We start from the raw sequence: 19,376 nt of genomic DNA, 5'->3' as shown, positions 1-19,376 counted from the left end.
AAACTACGTTCTGATTCAAGATTTAAACATTTATTATATCCTAGGTCATTATTTTCTGCAAAAAGTATTGTTTCCAATAATTGACACAAACCTGACTACTTTGCTGCAATATCATGATTGGTATATTCAGAAAATATCACGAATTTCAAAGATAATGAATATACTGAGATCGGTTTTACCTGATCTAGCAAGCGTAAAAATAAAACGCAATTATTTCGCAATTACTTAAACAAATTTCATTTCAAAAGTACTTATCAAGGCTTGCAAATTCAAACAACATCAACATAACTCACGAAAAATATATCATATTAAACACAACTGAAGCTAATTTGCTTGATCTCTCTATTTTGTATAATGCACAGAGCTCATTGAAAACGCATCAGCAGACACATTAGAACCGAGTACTTTATCTGATCTGTTACTAAACGAGTATGATAGTAACCAGAAATCTAAGTGGAATTTGATAGGAAGCTTTTTATAAATTACAATAACCATACTTTTTATCATAGTGTGTGCGTTACCAGAATTATCAATATTGGTCCACACTATCTTAACTATTTGATATCACTTAGAAAATAATTTAAATTAAATGTAGGATATTTAATATCATAGACATCATACAGAAGATCATTGCCATTTTAAATGGTTTTATAGACAACGACATCGCACAGATTATATTGTTATAAACGTATATATATATATTGTAAATTAAGGAATTTTCAAGCATTTTCGCTGCTAAGTTCTTCGGTTACGTTTCAGTACAATATGCAGTCTTTTGTCTTTTAAATATATGTATGGTTCAATTTGAAATAAGAAAAAATATTTACTCCAGGGGTTTTAAGACTGGTTATTAGCTCACATCTGGTAATCTCTACAATCATAACCAGAAAAACACTGACACAGGTAAAGAAAACTTACATATTTTTGTCACGTTACTGCCAATGAAAAATCGACGAATGCTATTCTACGCAGGATTGAACAACGATTACAGACACACATGATATTACGTGCAGCGACCAGCTATTTGCTTTCTGTCAACTTTAAAGTTGTACATATGTTGACATTTCAGCGGTCCTGTACCAGGCTAGTTATGATTCTGGAGATTACCGGGCATATAACCGGAAAGTAGTCACAATGAATTCATACTCATTCAACTGGTCCGGTTGGGTAAACTCCAGTTACTTTGTGCCTATTTGTGATAAACAAAAGCTTCACATCAACGTATTTTTCTTAAGGGTTAAATTCTCATTTTCTTAAAGGGATTGGTTTCGGACAAAACATTTTACTTAGGACACTGCCAGCTGCTTAAGAGGAATTGTATGAGCTTGTTCTTCTAACAGTTGTATACATAATTTCACAAACTACAATTCCGTCTATATGACTGCCAATACTTTATCAACTAAATACACACTTGATCATACAATGTATTAACTTATTTATCTGGACCACGCAAATATTTAGCAATTAATAGCTCGATATGTCTTTCGGATATAGAATGCTATGATGTACTCCCCGTTGTTGGGAAATGTTGTTAGATAAAGGAATTACTGTTTTTATTACAGTATAAAGCAGCAATTATTGTCAACATTTATTTTTTGCAACATCGTAAATCTGGCGTACGAAAAACTCAAAAGTAAAAACTTCATTCAATGTTCATGAAATCTATACATTTTCTAGAAAAATACAAGTGACATGTAACGACACTTGAACACATATTCCTTTATAATGCAGGAATAGTTTTAAAAAGATGAACTAATTGATTCAAAAATTTATTTACGATAAATAATTGTTTCCCATAGTAATTAAACCTGACTACTGCACATAAAATCGCTTGCATTAGCAAAGATTAAAAGTTATGACACCGTATTGGAAACAAAATATTGAAATAAATAACCAATTTTCACAAATAATACTGATTGTAAATAAGCAATTTCCTAGAAGTTACTGCAATTATGTACAGAAACTACTTTTTTTTTTAAAGAAACGCTACCTTGCACATTCAGTCAATCAAAAACAAAATGTGCATCAAAAACGTTATAATGTACATATTTTCACAGGAACAAAACTGTTTTATAATTACATAACATTTCAATTGGCGATTTACAATCCACATTAAAGTGTGTTCATTTGCAAAATGTTCTTTTATTTCCATTTTGCTTAAATATTGTTTTATGTTTTTGACTGGTCAACCCGTCAAATATTTCTTTACAGATCCGAAATGCGAATGTTATTTTAAAGAATGTGGCGTTTTATATTTACTGACCGAAGAACTAAGAGGACCATGATGTCCGTATATCGGCTCTCCTACTGATTAAGATGTCAATACACTGTGATGGGCTTTTTGTTTTCGCTATTTAGATCTATTTTCAATTTTGATATTCGTGTATAGAGTCCCCAGCTTATTGATCCGCCCTTTGCCATCGAGTTCAGACGAGAAAATGTTTTGAAGTTTTCTATAGTTTCTACACATATATACTAAGTCTACCCGCAGCGACCAAGTTTAAAGAATAGTTTTATTTTTTTTAAAAAGTTAGTAAATACAGGTTACCAGATGATCATCCATTTTAGAGGAGAAGGCTCATAAAGTTGTCACCATGCGTTTATAGGACAAGAAGCCTCATCCTAGGTGATCACATATCAATGAAATGAAGCTGTTTCTGTGGAGAATTACCAAATGATCATGCATATATAATTTTTAGAATTCTTGCCGATTTTAGGAGAGAAGATTTAAATTATTAAAATTTCATTTATATGTAAAGAATAAAAGACCCGCACCATGAGAAAATCAACATAATGCGTTTGCGACCAGCATGGATCCAGACCAGCCTGCGTATCCGCGCAGTCTGGTCAGGATCCATGCTGTTCATTTTCAAATCCTAATGCTATTAGAGAAGCTGTTAGCGAACAGCATGAATCCTAACAAGACTGCCTTGATGCGCAGGCTGGGTCGCAAATGCACTACGTTGGTTTCTCATGGCGCGGCTCATTTACTTAAATCATTCCATTCATTTTGGTCATATTTCAACGCAAAATAGAAATATCGTAGAACTATTTAGGTTATTGTAATATCATGAAGGGACTTTCGCGAACACGACGATAATCGTCGTGCATTACGTTTCGCTGGAAAATTGGGTAAGTTGATGGGAAAACCATTTAAAATAGATGGAAAATCATTGTTCGTACAAATATCATCAAAATATATACTTCAGTTAGTGTTCATTAAAACTTTAGTGAGAGATATTTCTACAATACAGTGAGACAAACAAAAGCCTTCCATATAATTCTATCCACCGATGGTCAAAAACAGGTACAACATGTTCTGCCAGATAACTTCATGTTCTTATATCTGAGATATAGCGCGAAATAATATTTTGATCAGCGATTGTTAATTTCAAGTTAAATAATAGAACTAGGAGATGCAAGAATGACACATTTATATCGAATTTATGAGAAATTCTGTTGAAACAACATGTTATATTTTGAAGCTTGTTTTGCGCAAATGCTCAGCTAATTCAACAGGCACCACAGTAAATGAATAAAGATCAAGTAAATCCATTATTGTAATGATTCTTAAAATTATCACATACATAATTAAAAAGAATCCTTTCAGGCGTAAGCTTCTGTGTGATTTCACTTGAGTGAAACAGATGTTTTCTCAAAAAATGTAAATATAATGGCTATGCATAGTTGAACACTGTTGATGGAAACCATTAATAAGAATTATTGGAGAACATGTAACTGCCACAAAACAATAGACAGAGCTGATGCTTATTCGTGATACGGAATAAGGTTAACACAACAAAAACGATATCTGTATGTCAGTAACACACCGCCTAAAATAATATACAACTTCTAATACCCCTAGGATCAGACGAAAGAAGAACTTAAAAGCATACCAATTATTTCACAGTATGTCACATCACTTTTCAAACTATATAACTGAATATCAATCATACACAGAGAAGACCCAATAAACGATATTTACCAAGTCATATTCATTCAGACTTCAAAGGGTTTTCATTTTCATTCAAGAAGGTTCTGCGTTTTCCAAATGAGAGTCTTCCGTTTCCAACAAGTCAGTTTTGCCGCTATTCTAGATATTTGAAAGAAAAGTTGGCAAGCAAAGAGACCGTCACGTGTTGGGCAATAGAATGCAAAATATCATTCATTTTATTAATAAATCTTTCTCTGTAAGCAAAATAACGTAATTCTGAAACATTCGAAACTCGAGTATGTAACCCTGGCTTCCCGTGATTTGTATGGAAATGCGTAACAAACGAAGTCATAGGTACAGCATAGTTATTTATTTCTGTTCAGCTTTATATAATAAATTGACACGAAATCTTCTCGTTAAACCAGTCTATTATACGACATGTGGATATAGAGATTTCTAACCTCAAAACGCTCAAACGTCGCTTGGATCTATGGGATCCACAGCCCACATACAATTCTGGTAACACACTATCTACACACTCTCTATGTCCTTTCCCAGGTGCAGCGGTGCTCTGAACTGCTTTTATCTCTATGTATTGCCTAACCATTAATTTGCCAAAATAATTAAGCTTTAATGCATCTAAATGTGCATATGAAAATGCACGATGTTACACTATCGATCACCTGTATTCTACTGCCCTAAGTATCAGAAGAATTCCGAATAAAATCAATAAACCATTACTATACTATTTAGGCTACAGGCCACTAAATTTAAACCAATACCATACTGTTATAAACTATGTATAAAATCTGCACCCGTCACAAGTATAAGACATTTTATTTGTTGTACAATGTACTGATAATTGCAAACCAAAAGGACACCATACCAATCCAACAGTGGCTGTATCCAAACAGCGGTTCTTATCTTTGTGACAGAATTGAGCCTCTGATAATATAACAGAACGTATAATAAATAGAAAAAAGGATATATATATTCTTATATAAGGACCTAGAGACTTGTGAACAACATGAAACATAAGAGCAAATGGAAAATTTCTTAACCAGCCCGTTCTCAACAGTTAGTTATGTAGAACTTTCCATTCCTAAAGTTAATGGTTCCAAATAAGTATCCGTCACATTCATACGAGGAGTAATTAATACCTGTAGATATGAAATCCTGTTTGTCGCATTTTTTTTTTATCTAGGGGCATTAATCGTTTATGAAAGGTGTTTCAAATTACAACCACTGGGACGCATTAAAATGAGAATATTGCTGCATCAAGATGAGGTTACGACTGAAAAAATAAAGCGAACAAACGTTTCTCCGACCACAAAACAACAATTCACGAATCGTAGGAATGTTAACAATTAAGAGGGGGAAAAAACAACTGATACGTGGTTACATGCTTCAAGATCAAGTTCAACATTGGTTCCAGTACATTACCTGTCTGCCTCTGAAAGTAATATTGTTCAGCTTATGACTACATCAACAAGTCATGGATTAAGGTACCGTTTAAAATATTTTCAGGTTAGACATGTTTGTTTGTTTTGGGTTTAATGCCGTTTTTTCAACAGTATTTCAGTTATGTAACGGCAGGCAGTTAACCTAACCAGTGTTCCTGGATCATGTACCAGTACAAACCTGTTCTCCGCAAGTAACTGCCAACTTCCACACATGATTAAGATGTGGAAGACGAATGATTTCAGAAACAATGTCTTTATCAAATCGTCACGGAGAACATACGCCTCGCCCAGTGCTCGAACGCATGACCCCGAGATCCGTAGATTTGTGCCTTCCCTATTGGGCTAAGTGGGCGGTAAGCTTAGACATGTATCTCGCTCCGAATAATATGCCACCATATCTGAGTAATTTAATTTATACGATAATTACTGTCACTTCCGGTTTATTAAACAGACATTTATGAACTTCAAGGCTCCTTCACCTAAAGTATGCGTAAAACGCACTAATCACGCCTCGATAGCCTAGTGGCAGAGCGTCCGATTTGAATGCGGGAGATCGTGGGTTCGATCCTCGGCCGCGACGTACCAAGTACGTAAAAAATGGTATCAGTAGCTCCCTTGCTTGGTGCTCAACATTTCAAGCGAAACTGGCCACTTCTCTTACACCCTCATGGCGGTGGTTTCAATCAGGAATGATGTGTATCAGTGATTAATAGATGTAGTTGAACTTGCTTCACAATCGACCTAGAATAAATTAGTATAAACCACAATCTGACCAAAGTACTTGATCTTCTAAACGAAGATCTGAGAACAACCCAGTCACATTCGTCTTCTGTATATTTTGGATTTCCAATATTGCTATTTTTATTTTCGCAAATCTATTTTTGTTTGAACCAATCAGACAACTTGTTCAAACGTCAAAGAGTAAGAAAAATTTGCAGTTAATGCAGGGCTCGAACCCGGGACCTCTCGCTTACAGAGCAAGTGCCCTACCGACTGAGCTAACCGGCTATCTGCCATCTTTCGACATAAAAATTGTTGATATCAAAAACCAAGGATTTTTAAAGCTTGCAGAATGTTGTAAGTTAGCTTTTGATTGGCTAGCGGAAGGGTTGTCAGAACGAGGCCATCAATAGCTCGTTGTCAGATCCTATGCGTAGCGTAATAGGAGATGTACTTTAGTCAGATTGTATAAACTATAAACTAATGCCTGTTGACACTGAGAACAGATCTAAACTTTTATTTTCAGCAATTTATTTTGTAATGTGGATGATACACCTACCATATTTACCATAAACGTTTTCATGAATAATAAACATGATTTAGTCCGCGATAATTGGTTAATTGTATGTATGCAGGCGTTTTTATGTCACGTAACGCACTACATAGACTAGCCACTAGACTGATAATAACTATATTTCTATATTTTTCCCTTTTTTGATAAATTCAATTTCATAGAGACAAAAGCCAGTCTATTTTAGAGATTTTCACACAGGACTGATGTTGAAATTATTGGACATAGGATATAGACTGGCTCAGTTCACTACATTCAATCATAAAAATGTAAAAAGATATATCATAGTCTAGGAGCTAGTCTACGCACTACACCACCTGCGATTTTATGTATTGACAACTTCTGCCAATAAAATCAGGTTTTGTTACAATTTGCGTCACTAAGCACTGTATATGATACAGGAAGCTTAAAAGTGTGTTTGTCTAGGTTTTTGTATCAGGTCGGATTTTTTGTGTTCTTTGTTGATATAGCTCAATTCGGAAAGACGGGAGTAATGCAACTAACGAGTATAATATTCGAGTACTGTATACCCTGTTCATACCATAGTTACGTGCAAATGTTCCTGCTGTTTTGATTGCTGCCTTTAACACGATCATGTTTATCCTTGACATGATATAATTTCCAAATCTTGAATTAAAAGCTTGTGTCATTCAAACCTTTAATTTGATTTCAGGCAAACCATTTAAAGCCAATTTCATTTCTACGCCTCTCTTAAGGCAGTATAAAATCTTTTGCACGCGTGCCTTTAGTTTATTTCTTAAATAGAGTACATAATATTGGTACATATGTCATACTATGGTCAATGCAAAACAGGAAAGGAAAAAATGAAAGACATGTCTTATAGAATTATCCTCGCTTTCCTTTGCATGTTGAGGAAGACTGAACTTCAATCATTTTATATCCTACACTTAAATTTGACACCACGGAAAACTTTATCACTATAGTTATATTGTGTGTTTCGGTTTCGATGCATTTACAATCATTGCGATATATCTATGATTTTGTGGTGTACCAATCACTAGTGTTTTAACGGATTATTCGTTTATTTGATCTTCTGATATTATTTCAAAGCAATAGTAGTGTCTAGGGAACGGTCGTTGTCAGATCCGCTAGAGAATTTTCTCAATTCATACTGTATATAAAATCAGTGAGAAAATGACATATTAAAACATCTCCAATAAAGAAGAAATATTTCCAAACCATTGACTGACAAAAATAACAATTTGTATTCTTACTACTTTTTAAAATAACTTGATAGGCTGTTGCATGGCTATTTTGTCTTAACAGTAGACATATACTACTTTTTAATCCTTGTCTATAATGCTAGATATAACATCAAAAGAGTACCTAAGATTTATCTTCATAGTTAGTTACGTGACTATATATTACGTTACGAGTAAGGCAAAGAACAGACTGGAAACTCTTGTACTTCTGTACTACCTTTTGAAAGAGAGGCTACATATTAATCAGGATTAAATAAAGCATTTGAACTGAAATATATCAAGATGAAGCACAAATTTTTACTATTGTGTATTGCAAAAAATAACATAATGTTTGGTTCTACTTTTTAAAAATTTCAAATATTGCATTTTCCTAACTTGACAACATGATCTCACGATGCAAAAAATTTGTTCTCCTTGAAAAAGAAATTATATAACAAAATATTGACACCCGCAAAACAGGGTGCTGAGACGATTGTATCGATATATAAAAATACCCGTATTGTTTATACATTATGCAACAGATAGGAAATGGGCAATTACAGAAGATCAAAGCTTTTTTTATAACAGCAGAATGCAAAGACAGAGAGTTGGGTTATTACAAGAATGTTTATTGAAATTTGAAAAATAAAATACTTCTTACAGAATATAAAACGTAACTGACGTAACTTTATTTCAAATTTAACTAAGATAAATGACGAGTATTTTTACAGTATGTTTTATTTTTCACATTTTTGATATTTTTCCTGCTGTGGCCAAAGTAAAATCATTAGAATGCTGATATAATGTATCAGGTATTGTTTATGTAGGTTTGAATAATTATGTAAAATGAAAATATATTTAGATACATGCAGAAAGAATGATATTACGTAACATTTAAATCTACAAAAATTATTTACATGAAAATCTTTTGACAGTTTCACACGAAGAATAAATTATTTCATTCAAACTATCAAAAAATTGGAAAAGGCTAAGTCCAAAAAAAAAAAGAAAAAACAAAGACAAATATCAAACAGGGAATGCCACGCACCAAAAACGCAGCCTCCTAGTCATTATTTAATTATCAATAATATATATAAATGAAATGTAATGCATGTACTAACTGCATATCATTACTGCAGCAGACGGAGTGTAGACATATTTACATTTAAACATTCAGGTCTGTTTTGTTTTGTGTGTAATCGAGGGTACTAATAAACAAAATGCAGAAAAACCTCCAAATAAACGGAAAAAGAGCATTAAACACGTTTAAAAACACTATTTTTCGTAGGTCACATGGCCGCCATGTTGATAAACGGTTGTTATCATTTCCTTGATACAAAAATCATGCATAGTGGGATTTTGAAGTAAATCGTTTCTGCTGTCGTTATATAAACCATTCTTCGGTATGAATTGCTAATGATTCTACATCAAGCTTGGTTTCAATAGCGTATCAAGGAAATGATTACTACCGTGTTATTATTTACAAATAAACCGCACACCATGAAGCATAAGAAGGAGGATCCAGAAAATACATTAATTCCAGTGGAAGGTAAATTCTTCTTAAAATGTTTTTGCAACGAGAAGATCAAAACATAATAAGTTTCCTATTTCGTATGCCACGGCACATCAGCCATTAATTTTGTTGTCGGTGGTGTTTCACAACAAGTTTACTGTTCTTTCATTACTTCCTGCCAGGAATGATTTATTTCGTTGTTAAACACGAGAAAGAAGGAATCAGAATATCATCGCTCTTGAAGTGTATTCCTGAGATATTACTGTCTTTTGTTTCTAAATTCAAAAGTACATGTGCGTAAACAGACATAAAACTATTTTGAGTAAAGAATAACTTTGATAGTAAAAGTATTTAAGTTGCAATATTTATTGACCCGGATGCGTTACTTTGCATTATATTCTAATTAGATTAGATAAAGTTGTTTAATTGGCAAATTAACGGTGCTCGTTATTCTCCGCGCCCACAGGCGCGGAGTATTTGTGATGGCTTTTTGTCAATGCAATGCATGTCGAAAATGACAATTTTATCCTTTCGACTTGCAAAATTTCAAATTTTCATGTTTACTGTCTGGCCTGGCCCATAATAATGGCATCAACTTTAAAACACACAAACAAGAAAAATAAGTTTCAGAAGACAAGAAAGAAAATAAAGAGGAGAAAAGAAAGCATTTTTTGTGGGACACCACTTGGAAAATTCCTTTCCTTTTCAGTTTGATGAATGCGCCAGGAAGAAATATTTTAATCAATAAACTCTAAAACATGTGAATGTATATATCTAAAGCACATATTGATAGCTTACCAATATTGTTTTAAATGTAAACGTATCCAAATATTTTGTTCATTGTGTCGCAATAATTACCGTTTGCGTAATTTGCGTAAAGATATTGAAAGTAGCTAAGTAAATGTTTTGCGCAAATAACAAATCTGCGCGTTTTGTAATCGCACAGCGCAATTTGTAATTTAAGACATACTGATTTTATCTTACGACAAAACTTTATCAGAGGACCTTTGATATAAAATTATTGAATGATACATATGACAAAATTCAGACAGGCCTGAAGGTGTGAATTTTCCGAGCCGTTCAGTTTTAAGTGTACATTTCTTTAAATATTAAAAAGTTGATCCATATCTTTATGCAGTTATGTGAAAGAGATACTTACATTCCTGGTAATTTACGTACTATTTCTTTAAACGTCGGGTTTAGAGATACTTACCGTCCTCACAGGTGTATTTCATAAGTATTTATTATTCTTAACCTTCTTATGCTTTTATAGGTTAACATTTGAAAACAGAAATTGCAAATTTCACAAAAACGAATAAAATATCAAATCCTGACAGGTATTCTAAATATTTTCATAATTTTTTTAAATTTTACCAAGGACGTTATTTACGTCCATAATCTTACTTTTGTATGGCGTTATAGTTCAAGGTAGGTTATAATGCAATTTTAAATTATCCTTTGATGATGGCATTCCATGAGTTTCTCCATTTTTGGTAGATATCTGCATAGTTTATTCATTTTCTCAAACGTCAAATGTGTAAAAGGCTGAGAAATTATTAAAACGGTCCTTCAGTTCGGAAAGTCTTCAACAATTTTACATGTAACTGTTGATAGTTTATTCAAACACGTTCTACAATATCTTGTATATAATTTTCAAATTTCATACCTTCTCTACATAATCTAAAGTGAAACAATTGTATTTGTTTTATCCATTTTTTTCCTGCGTATGCATCAGACTTAACATCAAAAACATACGAGGTAAAATGAAACATGTCCCTGTATATCTCACCGTTGCCTGGAATGTCATATAAAGTATAGCAAACACATTTATCTTGACAAGAATCGTGATAGTCTACAATATTTGCCACAGAATAGTAGCCATAAAACTTAAAATTGGAAATATATTTGTCTGTGCCATAATAAATGTTATACATAAAATTACGACTAAAATTACATTATACGTTTGTTACATAAAAGATCTGGTCAAGACACATCAAGGTAAACAATATATACTGAACAGCAAAAGAAACTATCCAGATGTATAACTGGTATATTTTGAAATAAAAAATTGATTTTTCAAATTTGAATTGTTTCTTCATACCAAAATTACACTTGAAGATCTTCACATGATAAATTTTAAAAAATCAATCAACCGTGAAGTCAGTAGTCCTACAATAGCCGTTTGAACGGGTATATCTTCTGCGCGTCAGTTACATTGTAACATTCAAATTGGGCGCTCGCGCTAAATTTGATTCAGTCGTGCGGTGCAACCAACAATAATTTTTAGACTTTATGCTGTTTTTCGAGTTAGTCAATTATCAGCATTTCCAATGACAATAAAATTTCACAAAGAAAATTGAAAATTGTAGGCGCACGTGAGTTTCGTGTAAAACGGCAATTGTGGGACTACTGACTTCACGGTTGATTGATTTTCTAAAAATTTTATACGTGAAGTTCCTCAAGTGTAATGTGATATGAAAAACACAAGTTATTTATAAATTAAAGGTTTTTGATCAAAATACCCCAGTTATAAAACTGGATAGTTTCTTTTGCTGTTCAGTATATGATGCTAAAACGAAGTATTTGACAAGTTTAATATCACGTGAACATGTAACAACCACTTTAAGAATTTTTACGAGTATAATATATGCCATTTAACCGTCGATAACGATACTAAAATAACTGGAGCTCCTGAAATAAAAGTGAATAAATATAAACCAGGATTTTTATATAAGATAATAAATGAAACGTTTATATTCTAAATTATTCATCAATAAAGTCCTAGTTGTATTATTAAGTACATATAGTTACAAGCAAATCCCATGACAACAACGTTTCATTACAAGACAATAATTACAAATGAGAATGATCTACATTAATTTAATCATGCACTGAAATGCTATAAATATGCCATTATTTCTATACATTTAAGTAAGGTAACTGGTTTTTGTAATTATTTGTAATTCTCAATGTGATAAAGAATATAGCAGAAGCATTGCTGAACTATATTATTGTACTAGGAGTGCTCAAAAAGTGCCCAGGATAGTTATCTTCTTTATTTCTGAAGCTACTTTTCTGAAGTACCGAATTATGATAGATCATGACGAACAGTGTGTGTACCATTAAATTACAATTTCAGAACATTAACACAATAATGTCAATTCATTAATCTTGCACCATCTGTGAGTTAAGTAGGCAATTTGTTTAGGTCATTACCTGAAAACGAGCGTTGGACGGAAATCATCTAGACTGCGATGCGAGTCCGAAATTGACAAAAACAATGCTATACTTTGAAAAGCATTAAACATGTTAAAGAATAATTTCGTCTTAACACTCAAATCAGACGACAACAGCATCCATTCATGTCTTTTAAATTAAACATTTTGTTATAAGAATCGTCATATCAACAGTTTAATTTCCCATCATATCGATTACAAAGAAATGTTATATGAATATATTTTATTCTTTGGGGAAAAGTGTAGAAAATCCATTACATGGCAAGACAGAATAAATAACTACTAACTGCATGTCCGACATATAGACGTTGTACTGCGGTAGGGACGGGGCTACAGAAACGATAAATAGATTATATCAATTTTTTTTTAATTTAATTAATAAATTTTGGTTCGCATTCAGCTTGTCATAGTCTATCGAATTTTGAAATATCAGCAATTTAGGTTCTGAAATAAACATTTTGAACACTATTACTGGTATTGTATCGTACAACAGATCTTTTTACCCTATTATAAAAATAGAAGTGCAAGAATGCAAAACTATTAACACGTGCAACGTAATATTACGAACATAGGCGGGAATCGAAACTGACGAATTCAGAGCAAATTTATGAACAAACTGAAAAAAGTGCAATTTATTGTATATATACTTCGAAGCAGTGTGCAATGTTCCTTTTTCTGCATATTTAAACAATGCTGTAAATCAGAAACGGAACCATCATACACGCTCCGATAAAGCATTTTTTATTTAAAAACATCATTTTATTTAAAACTTTACGAAGCGGTTCGAGATTAAGCGAGAAGGAACCAAATTCTGAAACATCGCCATGCTTTGTATTATGTTTCATTACATGTAGAGCAGATGACGTCAGTAATTACACAGTGCGCCTAAGCCGAGAATCAAAATAATGTCTTGAAAGAATTTATGATATTACATGTATACATTTTCATTCTATAGGCAATGGAAACTTTTTTTAACAAATCACTATATTGATTGTGGATTAACCTTACATACTAACAGCGTGACAGAAATGTCAATAAATTCTTTTGACTTATTTGTGCCCGTAACAATTTGACATTTAAAAAGAATTTTGATCTTTTGATCGACTAACTAAATATCGCTGGGAAAACGTATCACACAGTATCATCGTTATTTAAATGCGGAACGGGAAATCTACAATTGAAAGTCTGTCATATAACTATAATTGGTTGACATAATGTCGTTTCTTTAATTTGCTGTTTACTGGCTACATCGCGGTGTCATTGCTTATAAACATGTCATATATTTAGACATGTATGCAACGTAAGCATATTAATACAGAAGCGATTACTCAGGAAACACGATATTAATAAGATTAACACAACTGTTCTTCAAACTAATTTTCAATAGCATTGGCACCAGATTCTGCTTCTTTTTGTTGATTAGCATAGTTGCGTTATCTGATGACGCAAAGATGTTCTTTGATGGAATAGACAATGTAATGTTTTGATTTCTATCATTATTTGCAGGATCTAGACAAAATGAAATAAAAGTTAATATAAGACTGGTAACATACGATACTCGCCATTGATCTATGTGTCATCATTTCTTTCTGCTTTCTAAGTTCTACATATTTTTGTATCCAGTTGCATGTACCGATCATTGTCATCATGGGAGACATTTTATATGCAACATTATTTTTCTGTCATATAAACGAAGGAGCCTATATATAGCAGTGCCTTAATATTGTTGCCTCTCTGGAATATCAGGCCCTAGACACGTGCCATTATACCCCACCCATTTAAATTATACTGACAGACACCGGGCTGGCCAGTCCTAGCACTATCCTCTTAATGCTGAGCGCCAAGCGAGTAAGCTACTAGTATCATTTTTATGTCTTTGGTATTACGCGGCCAGGGATCTCCACACTCGTAGTGGAAGCTCTACCACTAGGCTACCGAGGCAGTCATGAGTTTTTCAGTTGTCATAAGTTCGCGTATAGTGATTAGAACCATCTTCAGCATTATCTTTTATTTTTCAAGGAAAATGTTTACTTTTGCCCCAAAAATGGCCCATAAACAGAATCTCTGTATAGTGTAAATTCCAAGTTTTTCTTCAAGAAGTATTTTTATCAAACTGCAGTATTTTACAATTTATTCATTATCTAAGAATGATATATAGAGTCTATGATATATCACGCTGAAACTTCACTTTCTGTTTATCATCGAAAGAAAAATATTGCATAACAAGGAAATCCTCCGAATACTGCAAAACTTTGACCCGGAGTACCGACGATTGAAGTCAAAATCAGCCTGTTCCTTTGTCCTTGCAGACTCTTAACTCATAAGCAGTCTCGGCGATACAGCTTCATATACATGGAGGTTTATCGACTACCTAAATGTTCATGTTTCAGAATTATGTTTGTTCTCAGTTTACAAAGAGCAGTGTGGGGGAACATGTGACCTCAAATGATGCGTCGCACTGAAATAATGGCGGACAAAGTGAAAATTTTGACAAAAAAAAAACGGGTAAGTGCTATTTCTACGTAACAGATTTTTATCAGATATAGCGCAGGCTAAGCAGAACAAAAATCGCCATCGAACGGTATATCTATCAACCCTGTATCTTGGCTAGTTTTCTAGATTACTTCGAGGTTCTGAGCGAGTCGGAGCATTTTTCATAATAAAATGTTATGGTGCTACCCACGTAAAGTTAATAATTTATCAAAATTACCGATTTAGAAACGAAATTTACCAAGCTGGTGCAAATGTAAAAGTAGAAACCCATATCGTCAATTCTTTTCCTGCCGAAACGCAGTTAAATTTAAAAGATATTAAAGAAATTTAAAAATTGATGCGTATCACATAAGCATTTCTGTATAAATTTGGTGCTGCTTAACACGTAAAGAATTTAAAATGCCCTGTATTTTTTCTGTTTGCTATTTAGACGCATCTTAAGCAAAATATTTGCGAATATTTTTTTTTACGAACTGTCCCTAAATAGGGCAATATCTGTCAGTAATATGCATAAATTAGTTTCAATACAATACTTTCCATAATTTTAAAAATTACATCTTTATGATCTGTGTACACTGACTTGAAACAAGAGTGCTTTAGGAAAACATATCTTTTCGTATTCAATATTCAGTATACCAATGCAACTTCTGTAACAATAATTTTTATTTGATACTAAACAGAAACAATATACCAGATTTTATCTTCAGCAGTAGGAAGGAATAGTGGAAAAGGACGATTGTTAAGGGTTTACATTTAATTAAACCATCATTATTGAATATTTTTGTTTCGGAATCTTTGAGAAAAATATGTAGCACGTTACGATAATGTCTAGTTTACAACAGTTATGAAAAGAAATCATATGTAGCTTTCTCATTCATTTGATTTCGTATTCTTGACATCTCTTATAAGTTCCATTGTTATGAATTTCAGGTTTTAATGGCTAAGAAGAAATCAAATCTATCACTAGGACGAAACAAAATGGTCGGTCAATGCAGTAAGAAAGAAGACAAGTATCCGTCCTGATTCACTTGCAACCGCCTCACCTCCTTGTCCTTTTAGAATTACACCAAAGAAAAGAGTAAAGCGGATGCTGACTCCAGCGAAGTCTCCTTTGTCGTTTAAATCACCGCTATATAAGAAATCTCCGTATAACAAATCTTCTCTTTAAAAGAAAAAAAAAGAACCAACACATCCAGATCATTGTTTGGAACTGTAACGGATAAAGAAAATCTTCAAGACATAGAATTCTCAGATGGTCTTGAAGAATTAAGGTCTGAAGAACAGTCATTTCAAACAGACATTGAGGAAATGAAAATACTTGTACCAAGTAATGGAATGCTTGTCAGCAGCTAATGGCATCGATCAAGTTATGTTGCTGTTTTTTAGGCAAGTAAAAGAACAAAAATTTCCTTTAAACAATATTGCATTTCTGCTCTGGAGCGAAGTCGTTTGATTGTGGAAGCACAACGCAAATGAGATACTCCAGTCAAACGAAAATATTTTGGAAGTTAGGTTAGAGGATATTCGGGGCCACGTTTGTCAACGTTATGAGAGGATATAAAAATAAAGATGAATCTGTTCTTGGTATTTCTTGTCCTGGCTCTCAATCCCTTCAAACATCTGTGATAAATTTTGCCGTTCCTGAAATAAAAGTTCTTCCAGCACATGATAAGTACAATATCAGTGATCAGTGGAAACCGGGAACCAATACAGACGTAATGAATACGATAAGCGCAAGCATGGGGCACAAATCTGCATGTCTCACATATGATGGCAAAAAGTTGGAACAAAGATTTACGGAGAGTACCGGTGACGTTGATTTACTCGGGTTTGAAACACATGAAACTCTTCAGGATCGTAAAAATTAACTAAAGGAGAATTTAGAAGAGGTAGATTGGCTCTGTCATGAATTAGGTGACATTGAACAAACACTAAATCTGACATCTGTATCCAATACACAAAATGAAAATATAAAGGGATTCATGTTGAAATCACTGAAACGAATTTCTACAAACCTCATTGCTGCAAATAAACTGAAAAAAAGAGTACTGCAAAGATAAGTTGATTGAAAGGAGTGGTGAGACGGATTGGTGGAAGGGAAAATATGTCTATGCCATAAGTGCAATTATTGCCTTTTTATACGACATAGAAAAGTTTGTTACAAAGAGCTAAAGAAGTTAATGAGATTTTTGTCAATACATAGCCTATATAAACAAAGCGAAGTTTATAAAAGGAAGCACAATTAACCTGGCAGACAATCGAGGTTATTTTGGAATTTCCGAAGACAGTGTAGACTCTAATGTAACACGACTGGTGAAGCAGCGGTCTCCTAAATGGTTCGACATAAGAAGCAAGGCAATGGTTACTGGAAGTACTTTGTTTAAAGCAGTGGGTTGTGATGATATTGGAAATTAGAAAAATCATTTTGAAAAGGTAATATGTGGAATTCCAGAGAAGAGCCGTCTGAAAAGATCAAAGCTGCTATGCATCATGGCACAGATGATGAAGAAAACGCTGTCGCTACCGTTGTTGGTAAAGTACTACCGGTTATAGAGCCAACTGCATTGTTCTTCGAGGAGGATGTGTGGAGATTGTTACAGATACTGGAATGCCTTCATGGTTGTTGCTCCTGATGGTAGTTTGAGAACAGATAAAGTTTTGATTCGACGTTTGCAGCAGATGAACTATAATGCCCTGTAACGAAACAACACATGAAATTTCCCCCACGTTACCTGTTACAGTGCCTGTCTGAAATTGAGGCTTTAGGCGTTAAAAGCTTGAAATATGTCAGTTGGACTCAAGGAGAATCAAACGTTTTCAAAGTTAAGAGAGATGAACGTTTGTTTAAGAAAGCAATGAAGATTGGTTTTGACATTTATCTTGGGGAAAAAGTGAAAAACCAACCACAGAGCAAAAAGAACTGAAATCTGACATTGCTGAGAAAAGCAAGTTGGTTGAATTTGTAGGAACATTTTCATCACTTACGTCTGACAAAGGAAGTAATATGTACACATCTGATAGCATCACTGTAGTAATGCTAATTGATCTCCTAAATGAAATTACTGTGCTGTCCAGTTCTATGATTTGAATAGAGAACGAGCATCAGAGGCTGTGGTATTTCTAGTAGCCGATCTTGATAGACGCTGGGAGAAAGAGAAAATGAGATGTACCCCTGTTGCGTGGTTTCCGAAGGGTTATAGCCTTCAAACAGAAACTATGCGCAAGATAGCAGAAAAAGTTCATACAAAGTGTCAAGAACATAAAATACATGTCCTCTGCCAGTCGTCTTGTTGCTAGATCTCAAGGTGGTCAACCACTGACACTACTTAGCTACAGAAAGACGTTTGGCGCGAAGTGGAGAAGATGGAAAAATCATGTGTTTTGTCAGAGTTAAAGAATGCAAATACTAAACCACAATGGAATTTTGAAGTATCAAGTCGAAACAATACGTGTACAACAACTATTTACACAATAAAGTCTGAAAACCCCATTCCTACTTGGAGGCCAAGCAAGGCACTAAGAGAAAAGAAAAGAATGTACAATAAACCTAGCTGACGTTCTCCCCGATCTGATTATAGAATGCGCTAAAACTAGTACCAAAATACTGGCGTGTACAAACGTTGATCGTCAGCTCGAAAGTAATGCATTTTCTTCAAATATTAACGAAGACATGTGGGCAAATGAACTTGGTGAGCTATTATGCGGACATGATCATCGAAACAATGACTCAGAGGAAACTGAACTTGAAACAGAAATACACGTTGGCGGCATTCAATCTGTCGAAATTAGTAAAGCTGACATTTATGAAAGGGCCACTCGACCTGAATCTGGATGTGACCAAGTGTCAAAGCAAAGTCCAGTTATTGACAACAAAAACGTCAAATTCACTATAACAGACAGAGATGCAGATCATATTTTATCTTTATTCATATCTACAAACAATTGTAACAAAAAAGAAAAGTGGGACAATACTGAGAGTGGAACACTTTTAAAGTATTATGACTCTACCGAAAAGCTCAAATCTTTTCTTGACATTGAATTAAGGGAAATTGTCAAGTACTTGAAAAAGACCAAGGGTATTAATATTAAGGAGTCAAGTTCAAAGCAAAGAAAAATTAAAGAGCTTGCAAGTCTGCTTGGATTAGAGCCAGATAACGAGTGTTATGTCAGAAAGATTAAAACAATAAAGCCTTTGAAAGAGTTGGCTGCGGACGTTGTATCACGGTTGCCGAAACATGAACTGA

Source organism: Mercenaria mercenaria, chromosome 7 (genome assembly GCF_021730395.1).
Source record: "Mercenaria mercenaria strain notata chromosome 7, MADL_Memer_1, whole genome shotgun sequence".
Taxonomy (NCBI): domain Eukaryota; kingdom Metazoa; phylum Mollusca; class Bivalvia; order Venerida; family Veneridae; genus Mercenaria; species Mercenaria mercenaria.
This window is presented reverse-complemented; position numbering follows the sequence as displayed.